The sequence below is a fragment of the Apteryx mantelli genome, chromosome 1 (genome assembly GCF_036417845.1).
Source record: "Apteryx mantelli isolate bAptMan1 chromosome 1, bAptMan1.hap1, whole genome shotgun sequence".
Classification (NCBI taxonomy): domain Eukaryota; kingdom Metazoa; phylum Chordata; class Aves; order Apterygiformes; family Apterygidae; genus Apteryx; species Apteryx mantelli.
Genome location: NC_089978.1, coordinates 83,926,646 through 83,939,147, shown reverse-complemented (window position 1 = coordinate 83,939,147; position 12,502 = coordinate 83,926,646). Strand labels below are relative to the sequence as shown.

General features: G+C 36.9%; 1 protein-coding gene across 1 annotated transcript in view; it reads right to left on the bottom strand.

Moving 5' to 3' along the window:
* FRMPD4 (FERM and PDZ domain containing 4) overlaps positions 1–12,502 on the bottom strand; it is a 319,255-nt gene that overhangs the window by 160,571 nt on the left and 146,182 nt on the right. The window lies entirely within an intron of this gene.

Genomic DNA, 12,502 nt, shown 5'->3' with positions numbered 1-12,502 from the left:
ATTAATAGCCCAGCTAGAATTCTAAGGCATCTACTTAATGAGCTGGGACTCAAATGCAGGAGCATTATGTCATTACTATTATGTGTGTATATATATATATATTTTATATGTATATATACACACACACACATATATAAAAGATAGTGTTCAGAAAGCTTCATCAAATTTATTACTACGAATTCAGAGCATCAGACTTATAAATAAGCATTGAAAAGCCAAATTAGGCATTTACTTTCTGCAAGAGATGAAAAATACCTTTTTTTCTTAACTATAAATTTGCTTCAGGAGATTGAAACTCAAGTCTTAGCCTGTCAAAGTTAAAAAAATCAATAAGCAAATTTAATATAAAATTTTGGTAAACCTGCCTGAAGTTTTTTGTCAGTTTTAAAACAAATTAAAAACTCAAAATGAGGAAAATTTGGGGCTCTTTGCAAGATTTTTGGATGCACTTTGACAATTAAAGTCAATTAAAGTAATGTTTACTGCTGCAAGAACCAGTTAAAGTTACAAATCCCAACACCATATGAGCTGCTAATGAAAAAATAATAAAAAGCAAGACTCAAATAGGCAATTATTTTATTCCAATGCCCCCAGCTGTGATCTGTCTTTAGAGTCACAAGTATATACAATTGCATGTACACAGAATAAAAGGGGCAATACAACTATGCCTATTTCCAGGACAGCTGCAATCACTGTGTTTATCATCGTTTGGCCAGAAAGTCTGTGCCAACGCCAGCTTTATCTGAATGCCACTTTGAAGCACCCACAGGAAGGCCTCAAAGTAATTCCTTTTCAGAATCAGTGACCTTGTTCTCATCAGTAGTAATTCACAAGCTCTTTTACTGATTTTGTATCATATGCCTGGTACCACATTTCTGACCAGTCATCAAGAAGCAGCATAATGAAAAAGCTCAAAATTAATAGTAAAAGCAGGCTGACTGATTGCTTTTGGAGGGGGAGAGGGCAGACAGGTGAGACAGGGCTGGCGGAGGACACACCATCATCAGGCCAGCAGCAAGACAACTGTTATAGCATAAATGCCTCTCCCACAAAGCAGTAGTTTCTAGAGAAGGAATTAACATACTTCCCAAAAAATCAAGATGCAAGATGTAGAGCCGGAATATATCAATAATCAAATGAAACAGTAATTCTCAGTATTACAACATTTTAAAAATGAATTGCCAAATTACTTAGGGAGTAATGAGCCATTTGCATTTACATTGCATAACAGCACTTTATGATCAGAGAAGAACTTCTCCATGACCTGCAATGGTATACAATTATATATTATGCTTCCGTTTTTCCTTAAGCCAAAATGATAGCCCTAATTTATTCAAAATTCATTTATATTTCCCTCAGAGCAATTCACATTGCCATCAAAAATAAATAAAATTTAAAAATCTGAGCAGGCTGCTAGCAGTCTTTTAACTAAAAAGCATGGCATAAGTTTTGCATACTTCACAGGAAATTAGTCTACCCATAAGGCAAACAAAACTCTACAAACCAGTAAAATCAAAACTATAGCATGAAGATAGCACCATGATTTCTTAACCAGACTGAGAGACCCCATCCCCTATTTTTCAGTGCTTCACATTGTCATAAAACGTGTTCCTTTCAGCTAAAATTTCTCAAGTCTAATCTCAGTTTAAAGCAGAGTCCATTTCTACGAAAGCACATGCATATGCAAATATATGTATTCTACTGTTAACAGCTTGCACATTTGGCACCCTGCCAAAATAAAAAGATACCGATCACCTGCAACATACATGATTTGAAGACATTGCTCTGCCCTCCTTACCCTAGAAAATCCCAGTCCTCTCAAGGATCAGATCCTGACACCACCCAGGGCGTCAGGGGCGTACTCTAAAGTCTGTGGGGCAAAGACATTGCCTGGAGAAGCCTGAACGATGACACAGTGACTGCAGCATAAACCAATAAACCATAACTCAGGCAAAGGTTTTCAGCAAACTGTCCTCATCAAAGTAAGTCTAAATCTGGGTACCAGTCATACCAGTTAACTCTACGAAAAAACATACTGTGTCTTCCCCCACAAACCCTAACTCCTCCACTGAATAATCTTCTGCTCTGTAAGAAAAGACAGAAGTGTTTCAAGGACCCAGATTTTTAAACTGACATATAACAGGATTACTCCCTAAAAATCAGACTTAAGTACCATGATTCAAATAGAGCATGTGCACTAAGTTGGTAAGTTATGCCTTATTTTTAAGAGGTATGTAATTTTTAAATCAAATTAACAGGTACCACTGATGCAAATGAATGCTTCATTTAAGGATATGAACAAAAAGAAAATTTATTAGCTGTAAAGAAGAAGAAAGTAGCTCTTGCAACAGAAGAAGAAGCATGAAAAGTTGATAGTGAAAAAGCCAAGGAAGCCTGTCTTGGAACTGAGGAGGAGCGCATTAAAAATAATAAAAAGATTCATAATAAGGACTTTGCAACAGAAGTCCTAAGAATTAGAATGGGTTCATTTGGGTTTTGTTTTTTCTTGTCAACAAATTTTTTGTTCTGGATGGTGACAGACTTTTCCCCATCTTTTCAAAGGGATTGCATCAGTTGCACACAACTCTAACTGTCGACCATACTGTTAAAAAACAGAAAATTACATCACTTCTTTCAAAGTTTCTGTGTAAGGTTGAGTCTTCTTAGAGCCTATCACAGCTTTCTCCATCTCCTTGGCACAAAATACGGGACTTCAATAGCAGAAAGACAAGAAAAATGAAAGCCAGGCACCACTTTAGTATAGCCTATCTGGTATGTATTTAAAAGTACACACTGTGGAAAGAAAGGCTGTTAAACTCCCTTATATCCTGAGCAGCTTAAGCATGTAAGTGATCACAATGATCTGTCCTTCCAGAAAGAATTCAATTATCGCACTTACTGCACAGTAACTAATGGTTCATGTGTTTTGAAGGCCAAGCACTGAGGCCAGAGCATGAAAAACGTTCCTGAGTCATTTTTTCATCTGCTGGGTTAGTAAGTCACTTCCATTCTATCTTTCATGGGTAGGCTATCAGAAGGAAAAAAATAGTAGAACTATAAATACTATTACCAATACAGTCTCTGCGGAGACAAGAGAGAAGGAGGGAAGACTGGTGGACAACTAGATGGGTAAAAAGCTGGTTGGATGGTCAGGCTCAGAGGGTAGCAGTTAATGGACTGTACTCTAGCTGGAGACCAGTAACAAGAGGAGTACCACAGGGGTCTGTCCTGGGTCGTGTCCAGTTTAACACCTTCATCAGTGATCTGAAGGAGGCAACAGTGTACACTGTGTCTTGGTAGCAAGGGCAGCCAACAGTACCCTGGGCTGCAGGAACAGAAGTGCAGCCAGTAGACCAAGAGAAGGGATTACTCCCCTTTATACAGCATTTGGTAGACCAAACTAAAGTACAGCACCTAGTTTTGGGCCCCCCAGTGCAGGAAAGACATGGACCAGCTGGAGTGACCTCAGTGGAGGGCCCCCAAGGCGGTCAAGGCTGGAGCACATGCCTTGTGAGGAGAGGCTGGGGGAGCTGGGCTTGCCCAGCCTGGGGAAGGAACGGCTTCGGAGGCACCAAACAGCCCCCCAGGACCTACGAGGGATCATCAAGGAGATGGAGCTGGGCTCCTCACAGTGGGGCATGGCAAGAGGGAGAGAGACAATGGGCACAAGTTGCAACAAGAGAGGTTCAGGCTGGATTTAAAGAGAAACTTTCCATGTGAGGGCAGTTGGGCAGTGGAGCAGGTTGCCCCAGGCAGCTGCGCCATCTCCGTCCTCGAAGGTTTTCAAGACTTGACTGGACACAGCCCTGAGCAGCCTGGTCTGACCTCAGAGCTGGCCCCGCTTTGGGGCAGAGACGGCCAAAGCCTGGTCCTGCCTGGACAACTCTGTGAGCCTCAGACAGACATGAGGAATTCTGAAGCTGCACTGGTCTGACCCGCTGGTACCTGGATAGCGGCTGCCAGCGCAGCAGCTGCGCCAAGCTCCAGCTTCCCTGTTGGCTTGGCCTGCTGATCCCAGCGAGCCCACAGAAGAAGGGTAGCAGAACACTTTTGAACCTTTAGGCATACTAAGACGTATTTGAGAGGAAGGAGGGAAAGGACATTTACAATGAAATCACGCAACTGCACAGTGCACTGAAAGGCTTTAACCTTTAAATCACAAAAAGGTATATTTTTCATACACTCCACAAGTTTCAGGAAAAAAAAAGAAAAAAACTCATTAACAAATAGTTTAAGTCAGAAAAAGACATAAGAGTCACAACACCAGCATGCTTTAAATAGAAATATCTAGAAGGACATTGAGATTTTCACCTACTGAAAAGCAGATGTTGACATAGACTGGACTAAGGCTGGACTAGAGTCCCACACATGTAGTCCGTAGAACATCTGACTGGCAAGTATGCTTTTAAAAGGCAGAAAATATTTGAAGTCATAACCTCTTAGAATAAAGCCAAAGATTATTATGAAAAAAACAGGTGAGGTCTGTCAAACTGATTTTAAGCATATTATATAATTCATCAGTTCTGCAGTTTCATAAACATACTTTTACATACATTCATCAAATTGGCATTTTCATTGGTGAAAACTGAATTTGACTACCTTTGGGAATGACAATGCTCCACCTAAATTTTCCTGATTGATTTTCCTTAAATAAATAGTAGCAGTTTGTGCTGCTTATGTATAAAAAGCCTGCACTTCTTTATTTAATGGAATAATTAATTAGTATGTTGCTGACATTTTCTACAGAGAGAAACACTGAAGTATTTAAAAGAAATACAGAAAACTAAAAATATACCATGTTGAACTAATAAAAAAAGAATAGGCTCATTTATTTTTAATTAAAATCGTTATCATTATATCAGCCTTGAAATAGGATACAGTTTCCATTTTCATAAGCCTTCCAAAAAAAGTCTTTAGAGTTGCTTTATAAAATACTAATTTATTTGATAGTGTAAGGACTTTGTAACCTAAATATTTCAAAAATTTTAAAATTCTGATCAGTAATTATGATAAAAATCCATATAAAACTAATTGTGTGTGCATGGATGTGTGTATACAAGAAAATTTTCTTTTAGCAGAATAGTAATTACTTTTTTTTTTTTTTTTTTTTAAACCAGAAGGCACTGATCTCCAGGTTGGTTCCATTTTGGAATTCACAATGAAAAATAAAGCTGAATTAATCACTGAACTGCAATCTCATTCACTTGGCACCAATTAGGTTCCATGGGAACAACAACAACAACAACAACGAATGGTTTCAACCCCTATTGCTATAATACTGTGTTTCAGGTACACATATCCTACAGCTCTAATGGTACAAAGGTTTCATGAAAATTTTTTGACGAGAAAGTGATGCATGAAGTAGCAAAAATGAGGAGGATAAGGCAGTTATACCAAGAAATCTGGACTGCTTAGTGATTTCAGCCATTCAAACCAAGTATTTTAAACAGCTGACTAAAATACGAAGTTATACACACAAGCTTATGTATCTAGGGACAATGGATTCAAGTCAGACATATAGAACAGTTCTGAGGGGGTAAAAAAAAAAAATCCTTCTCTGGGTAGCAGTAAAAAAGGAACCCAACAAAAGCCTCCACACAAAATCACAGCAGAAGACTACTGCAATGCCTAGATATATACACAGAGAAGAGTGATGCGCCTTTACACTGCAGATGGAATTGTAGGGATCAATACTAAAACACTGTATTTAGCTTGTGTCTGCATATTCCAAAGGATGCAGCAGAGAGCCACAAAACTGTAACCAGAAAAAAAGGTAGACAAAGCCCATCACTGAGACTTAGACACTGTGATTTGATTAGCCAAAAAAAGGAAGACTAAGTGACTCGAATGCAGACGGATAATACCAGGTACAGAAAGGGTCCTTCAATCTAACGGCGAAAGGCAATAACAAGAGTCAAAGGCTGACACTGAAGTTGGACAAATTCAAATAAGGGAGGGAGAGAAGGTACCTGTGTTCCTCTACAAAATAAGAGTAAAAGCACCGGAAAAAACTATGGCAACTCCTACAGATTTCAGGCATGAATACTTTTCCAAAAGAAACAGATTTCAGTCATACACGCTATTGAGCTCAGTAAGGGAACAGCCTGTTTAAACAGCCTGCAATATTCAGGAGATCAAAATACAAGGTCTAATGGTCCCTTCAGGCTTCATATTATGGATAAAATAAGCATGCTCTACACACTTAATTCCAAAACGTAGGTAATTGTGTTTGCCTGCACAAAACCACGTTTGATTACAATCAGACTGTTGAGACATCAAGGCCATTTAGTAACAATAACCTGTCATAGATGGAAGAACGTTAAACAACCAAATCATATACATTGGAGAGTTTTTATATTTTGTAATACCAACAAGCACAAGCTGCTTTTAGCCAAGACTACCTACAGTATATGTCTTGGGACGTGGCTCCATCTGCAGCTTTCTGTTAATAACTGTATTTTGAAATCCACCAGTTAGTTTTCAATTCGTTGTGTGCCACATAACTGTTAAAGCAATGAGTTCAAGCACTGGCACTTCCAAGTAAAGGTTTTATAGAAAGACTATAATAAATGGGGTCACCTTAATACTTAACAACATTAAAATTTTTTTTGAAGGTACAGAAGTGTAATTTGTTCATTAAGTTTCTTAGTACTCCAATACTAAAAATTAAATTTTACTAAAACAACCTAACACCAGTAATCTACAAACCTCCTCAGAAAACTTTTGAAAAAACTTGACTATTTGACTACTGTACCACATTAGTAGTTTTAAAGCGACTAATCTGTAAGTACATGCAGTGCAGTACATGTTTAGTCACTTTACTGACAATAAAAAACATTTTTCAGCAACAGTCAACTGCCCGATTATCTCTTCTTCAGGCTGATTTGTCCTCACTCAACTCTGAGTATTTATTGTAAGTGGCAGGTCCCATCACACTGTTATTACTACCATGGCTATTGTAGGTCAAGAGGATGGTCTTGCTGTGCAGCCTCTGTTAGGTTCCCCTTCTCCTTCCCCCCCAATGTAGAGACATCAAGAGAAAATCATTTTGATGTAAAATGCTGTCATTTCTTAAAAGGTGGGTTAAACTAAACATATCTCACCAACAGTTAACACATACATGAGCTGACAGCAGTACAAACAACTAAATTATCTTTGCTGAATTTATGCAAACTGGGGCAATAGCGTAAAACAGCAACATCCCTGTGTTCAGTCCCAACAGATGATCCAGGGCAAATTCAATGACATAAAAACAGAATATTCACAGAGGGGCTGGATGTCACTTGGTAACTTCAGGGAGGTCTCCCCACATAGGTCGAGCTCCAGCAGGGCCTTCGGTTCCCTCCTCGGGGCTCCTGAGCATCCCGGGGCTCCTTCTTGGGAGCCCTGGCACGAGCGCCCTGCCTTCTTCACAGGAAAGGACCCCAGTGTTCGACAAACCATAAAATCACCACAAAAGCTTCTTTTTAAGCAAATTCTTTTCCTCACAATTTAACTTTGCAGCCATGTCCCCTTTCAACAAATCTGTCCAGGTACATGTAGCAGTTAAAGGCACATGAGATTGGCTCTGCAAACATACTTGCAATAATCACTCTTCATACTGGAGAGCATCAGAAGCTTACAGGTAAATTTAAAAAAAATACCAACCAACAGACCATTCACACAGTCTGGCTTTCTATCTTTTCAAATGGTTCATCTTCTCTGAACGTAATCAGGTTACATTTTGCTTGGAAATTAATTCACACTGCAGAACCATTTAGTGCTCTCCATTCCAAACCCAAGACTACTTCCTTTAGAATGGGATTTCAACTTTTTAACAGTATTCCCTTACCGAGGCCTCTGCCACTATGCCACATACTTCTGCAGTTGTTAAAAAACAAAAACAGCCCAATGATCTCCAAAAAGATGTCTGTAGTTAGATAACATGATAGAGTAAATTCAAACAATATTTTACATTTTAATATTTTAATACAACCATTTAATATTCAGTATTTTATAGACACACTTCTCAAGAGAGGCTATCATTATGGTAAAACAGCATGCAAGATCTTTATTTTCTGTAAACTTCCTGCATGAAAAAAGGAGCTTTCACAGCATCACCCTCCAGCAAAAAAAATCCAAATAAACAAAAGCAAAAAAGAACACGTAAGCAACCCATGTAATCCATATGTAAGAAATCCTAGCACTAACAAGGCTGTGCCAGAGTGAATGACACCAATTTCTTACAGTTTTTCAGGAATGTATCTGCATACAGATTGAAGGGAAGAGGTATCATTTCAAGGGAACATGGCATCCTGCTGAACATTAATCACCATTACCCACTTAGATATTACAATATGCAAGACTGATTGCTGCTAACTGCTACAATATTCTCCCAAGCACGCTAGCCTTCAATGCTATCACATTCCTTTCTCTGTTCATTACAAGGCACGTAAAGGACAACATTCAATTTTCACATCCAGAAAGGAAATGCAACTCCAACAGCAGAAGGCAAGACAAGTGGCAAATCATTTTAAAATCACCACTCAGCAACAGATCTAACAAACCATTCTGCAATTCCTTAATAGTTTCTTGTATTTTTTTTCATAAATCTAAACATTAAAAAAAAAAACTTAATTCATTGGAAAAGAACTGAGAAATCTGTATAGGGGTTTCTGTATTCTGTTGGATTTCTGTGAGGGAGGGGGGAAGTTTAACAGTGTGAATAGTCATTTTTCCAAGGAGACAGGAGCAGTTTGTATCTGATTGCTTGGCATCAGGTTGTAATAACAAATACTTTAAACAGGGAATGTTAAGTAGAAAACTTTTAAAATACCCAGAAATGAAGGTATTTTTCTTCTAGCTTTATATTCACTTGTGCCTTGATAATCATTAAAGAAAACTAGTAACCAAGCATGTCTAAATGCATTAACATTTCCTTATTAAGGCATCTGGCAGCCCTTTAAAAGTAGTAAATGTCAGAGTTCGTAAGCTATTTTGCATATCTTGCAGGGTCAGGCATTGCTTCTTCAATTAATAAGTCTTGAAGAATACATGAAAATGTACAAATTGCACACAAAATACTCTTAATTGGTACAACAATTTGTTGATAAAAAAGGTTTTGCTTTGCATGTAGTTAAGTTAATAATAGGTTATTTTGCCACTTTCATTTATAGCTAAAAATCTCAATATTTAACATTAACACATTTATCATTATTTAATGACATGTGGGAATCTACACGTGATGTCTACATATTATGAGTATACAATACATATCTGTATTAGAGATATCTGCATTGGTATATGAGTTATTTACAAGCTTTCTAAAATGTCTTAATCCTACTTGGCCCTCAGTTAGGGGCCGGGGAACTTTCTTCTATGAAACATAAAAACAGAAAACAAGTTGCATGGAAACTAAAAACTTGATCATCCCACACAATATCCAGTTCCACAACAACACAGTTTTTTCTTTTAACTTTCCCATTTATGATGGATTCAGCCCAGAATAACTGAATCTTTTGTCTGTATCTGTGAACTTTTTTTGCTTAGATAGTTACTCCTCAGCACTAGAAAACTTTAGAAGATATTAACTGATGTTTTACAAGATGTTTCTTGGGCCTGCAACCAGAAATTTTGCTAAAAGCTTGGCCATGGATGATAACAGCAGAAATAACACTTGTCAAAAGGGAGTGAAGAGGGGTATCAACCACAATATTGCAGTTACATGAGAACTGAATGAAATCTGCAGCTAGCTTTTATTATTAGATGCGGTGATTATCTCTATTCTTCCCATTTTCACTTTCAAGAAATAACAAAAATTAATATTCCCTCAATGAGGCTGTTATCATGCAGCATTTTATTTTCATATGAGATAGTTGGGAGTACTTCTAAACAGTCAAGAGACTTTATTACCCTTCCAAATACAGTTCAGTTTATTAACAACTTGTTGATAGTTCTTTAAAAATGTTAACCTGTTTTTATGAGAAAAGGATTTTCCCTTCTCCTAATGCATTTGAACCTGTACTACAACTTTACAGAGATACTGGCTTTAAGGAGACCATAGGATTGCTCTATCATTCTGCAAATTTAAGGTTGTGGGACAACCTAATCAAAATAAAGAGTAGAAAAAATTCCTGTGATGCTTCTACTTTCTGTTCTCCCCCAAGAATTATCTTCTTTTATTGCTCCTTAAAACATTTTCATCACAACACTAATATATAAACAATTTGTTGTCAAACACCAAAAAAGCATTTTGTACAATTATCCTGTAAACAATAATATAATGGGAAATTATATATATATTTTTTTTAATTCATGGTCCCTTAGTGCTCAAGTATATTACAGCCCTCACTGTGTTTTACAAAAACAAATGTTAAACATTTGTTCAGTCAGCCTAGGAATCACATAGAAATTCCCCCCCCCCCCCCCCATAAGGATCTCTTTAAATGAGTTATAATTCAAACTTAAAGTTCTACTTGCAAAGTAGTTTGTATATTTTTCCTCTTTTTAAACAGAAACTATAAAAAAGATAGGTTTGCAAAAATTCTCCTTGAAATCTTTTTAATTGAGGTCCATAAAAAAAATCCATTAAATATTTTTTGTTTAATTTTGCTCTAACTTTTCTTCTTTGTTCCTCTCTATAGTCTTCCCAACAATCCATTCTCTCTTTCTTATCTGTTTTTCTGATTTTCATCTTGCCATATTTTCCCCTCACTCACTCTCCTGGCGAAATCTCTCCATCTCCCCAAAGCCTCTTTTAGGAAGCTGGAGCAAACTTGGGAGAGCAAGCGATTCTTTAGCCACTTGTCAGCTCTGGTTTTATGTGCTGTGGCAGTGTTTGAAAAGAAAAAAAAAAAAATCTACTAAGTGGGCTATCCTACCACAGAGTACAGTAATATAGACCCTTCTTGTCATAGGGAGAGCTATTAAGATGGGACAGAAGTTTGTAATATTGAATTCTGAAATAAAACACAGTCACCAAGGGGCTAGTAATCGATTGCTGAAGCAGAAACTCTTTCACTGACTACCGTATATACAAGGTTGGCCAAGTTCACAAACTTTAAAGGGAGAACACAACAGGGAGACAGCAAACTTCCCTTTAAAGTTAATGTTCAGTAACCACGTGTGTTACTTGCAGCAGTGTGTAGTTAGTAAATTTTAAACACAAGGATAAGGCTGGAGATAAAATGCTCTCTGAGGGTAAAGTCCCAGTCTGAACTGAACTTTAAACACAATTCAAATTTAGGCAAAATGAATTCATTTTTAATAAAGAAAAATAATGAAAGCAGTTTTGAGGACACACATTTTAGGTACAAATACTTTAACAATATGGTATGTTATTTCTTAAAAAAAACCCTGAATCTACAAAAGTTGCTGAACATAAAAGATGGTTAAAATAAAACAAGAGATGCCAATCAATACTTTTGATAATTCCTAAACTCAATGGGGCTTTATTTTACATTGATGTACTCTGACTCCTTATTAATGAAAAGTATTAACTAGAATTATAAATTCTTCTATGGAGGTAAATATAAACATGGGAAGAACATATTGCTCAGAGGAACAAAAAACTTGACTCCCTCTGAAATACGATATAGTTATAATGGTTTGGAGCTTCACTGTTTACATGGTAGACAAAAAATACTATATCTAATCCAGTGGCCTGTAAGAGACAGCTACTTTCTAGGTAACGGATTGTTTAACGTGTGCTGTTACATTTTTCTGTCTTAACTGAATTTATATTTAGGACAAATAAGTAATACAGACACCTGAGTATTTAGATGCTAGCACTAATGACACAGTTGTTGGCACAACAGAGTTTGCATGAAAATGGTTTTAAATTTAGGATTAATAAAATAGCTTATTAGATAAGCTTAAATCCGTTACAATTTGCTAAATGCTATATAAAATTGTTTGAGTAAGAAAGTCAGTCAAGCAAATGGAATGTAATGGACTTCTTACTTTTCTTAGATCAATGGTAAAATGTACCTTTATGAACATGATGTCATCAACAGCACTCAACATACACAGCTTGCATGTAGAAAGTTATCTCCAAAGAACAAATATAACTGACTCAGAAAAGGACATATAATTTGTACTGTTTTTAGAAAGGAGCTCATACTTTCTGGAAAAAACCCTTAGCAATATAAAAGTTATAAACACATAACTCAAAACAGATAAGGGCACAAATTTAAAGGCTGAAAGATTCTATCTGAATTTTCCTTCTCATTCTCTCATCCTAAATTTCCAGGGGGAGGAAAAGAATAGATCCTATGAAAGCAGCTTTCAGAAAAGTTTTAAGTTAACCACTGAAAAGTATTTTTAATTCCTTCTTTTAGTCACATAAAGCAAAGAAGGGTTTCTTCTCCCTATTTTCTTCTTTTTTCTTCAGCTTTTTCCTAACCTATTTCAATAGCCAGAAGCTCAGAATATTGTTAGAATGGCAAAAGAAAAAGTAAAAGGAAACTTCCAGGAAGTTAATCATGCTATTTATCCCATTTCATTTTTGAGGATGGAGCTGGGA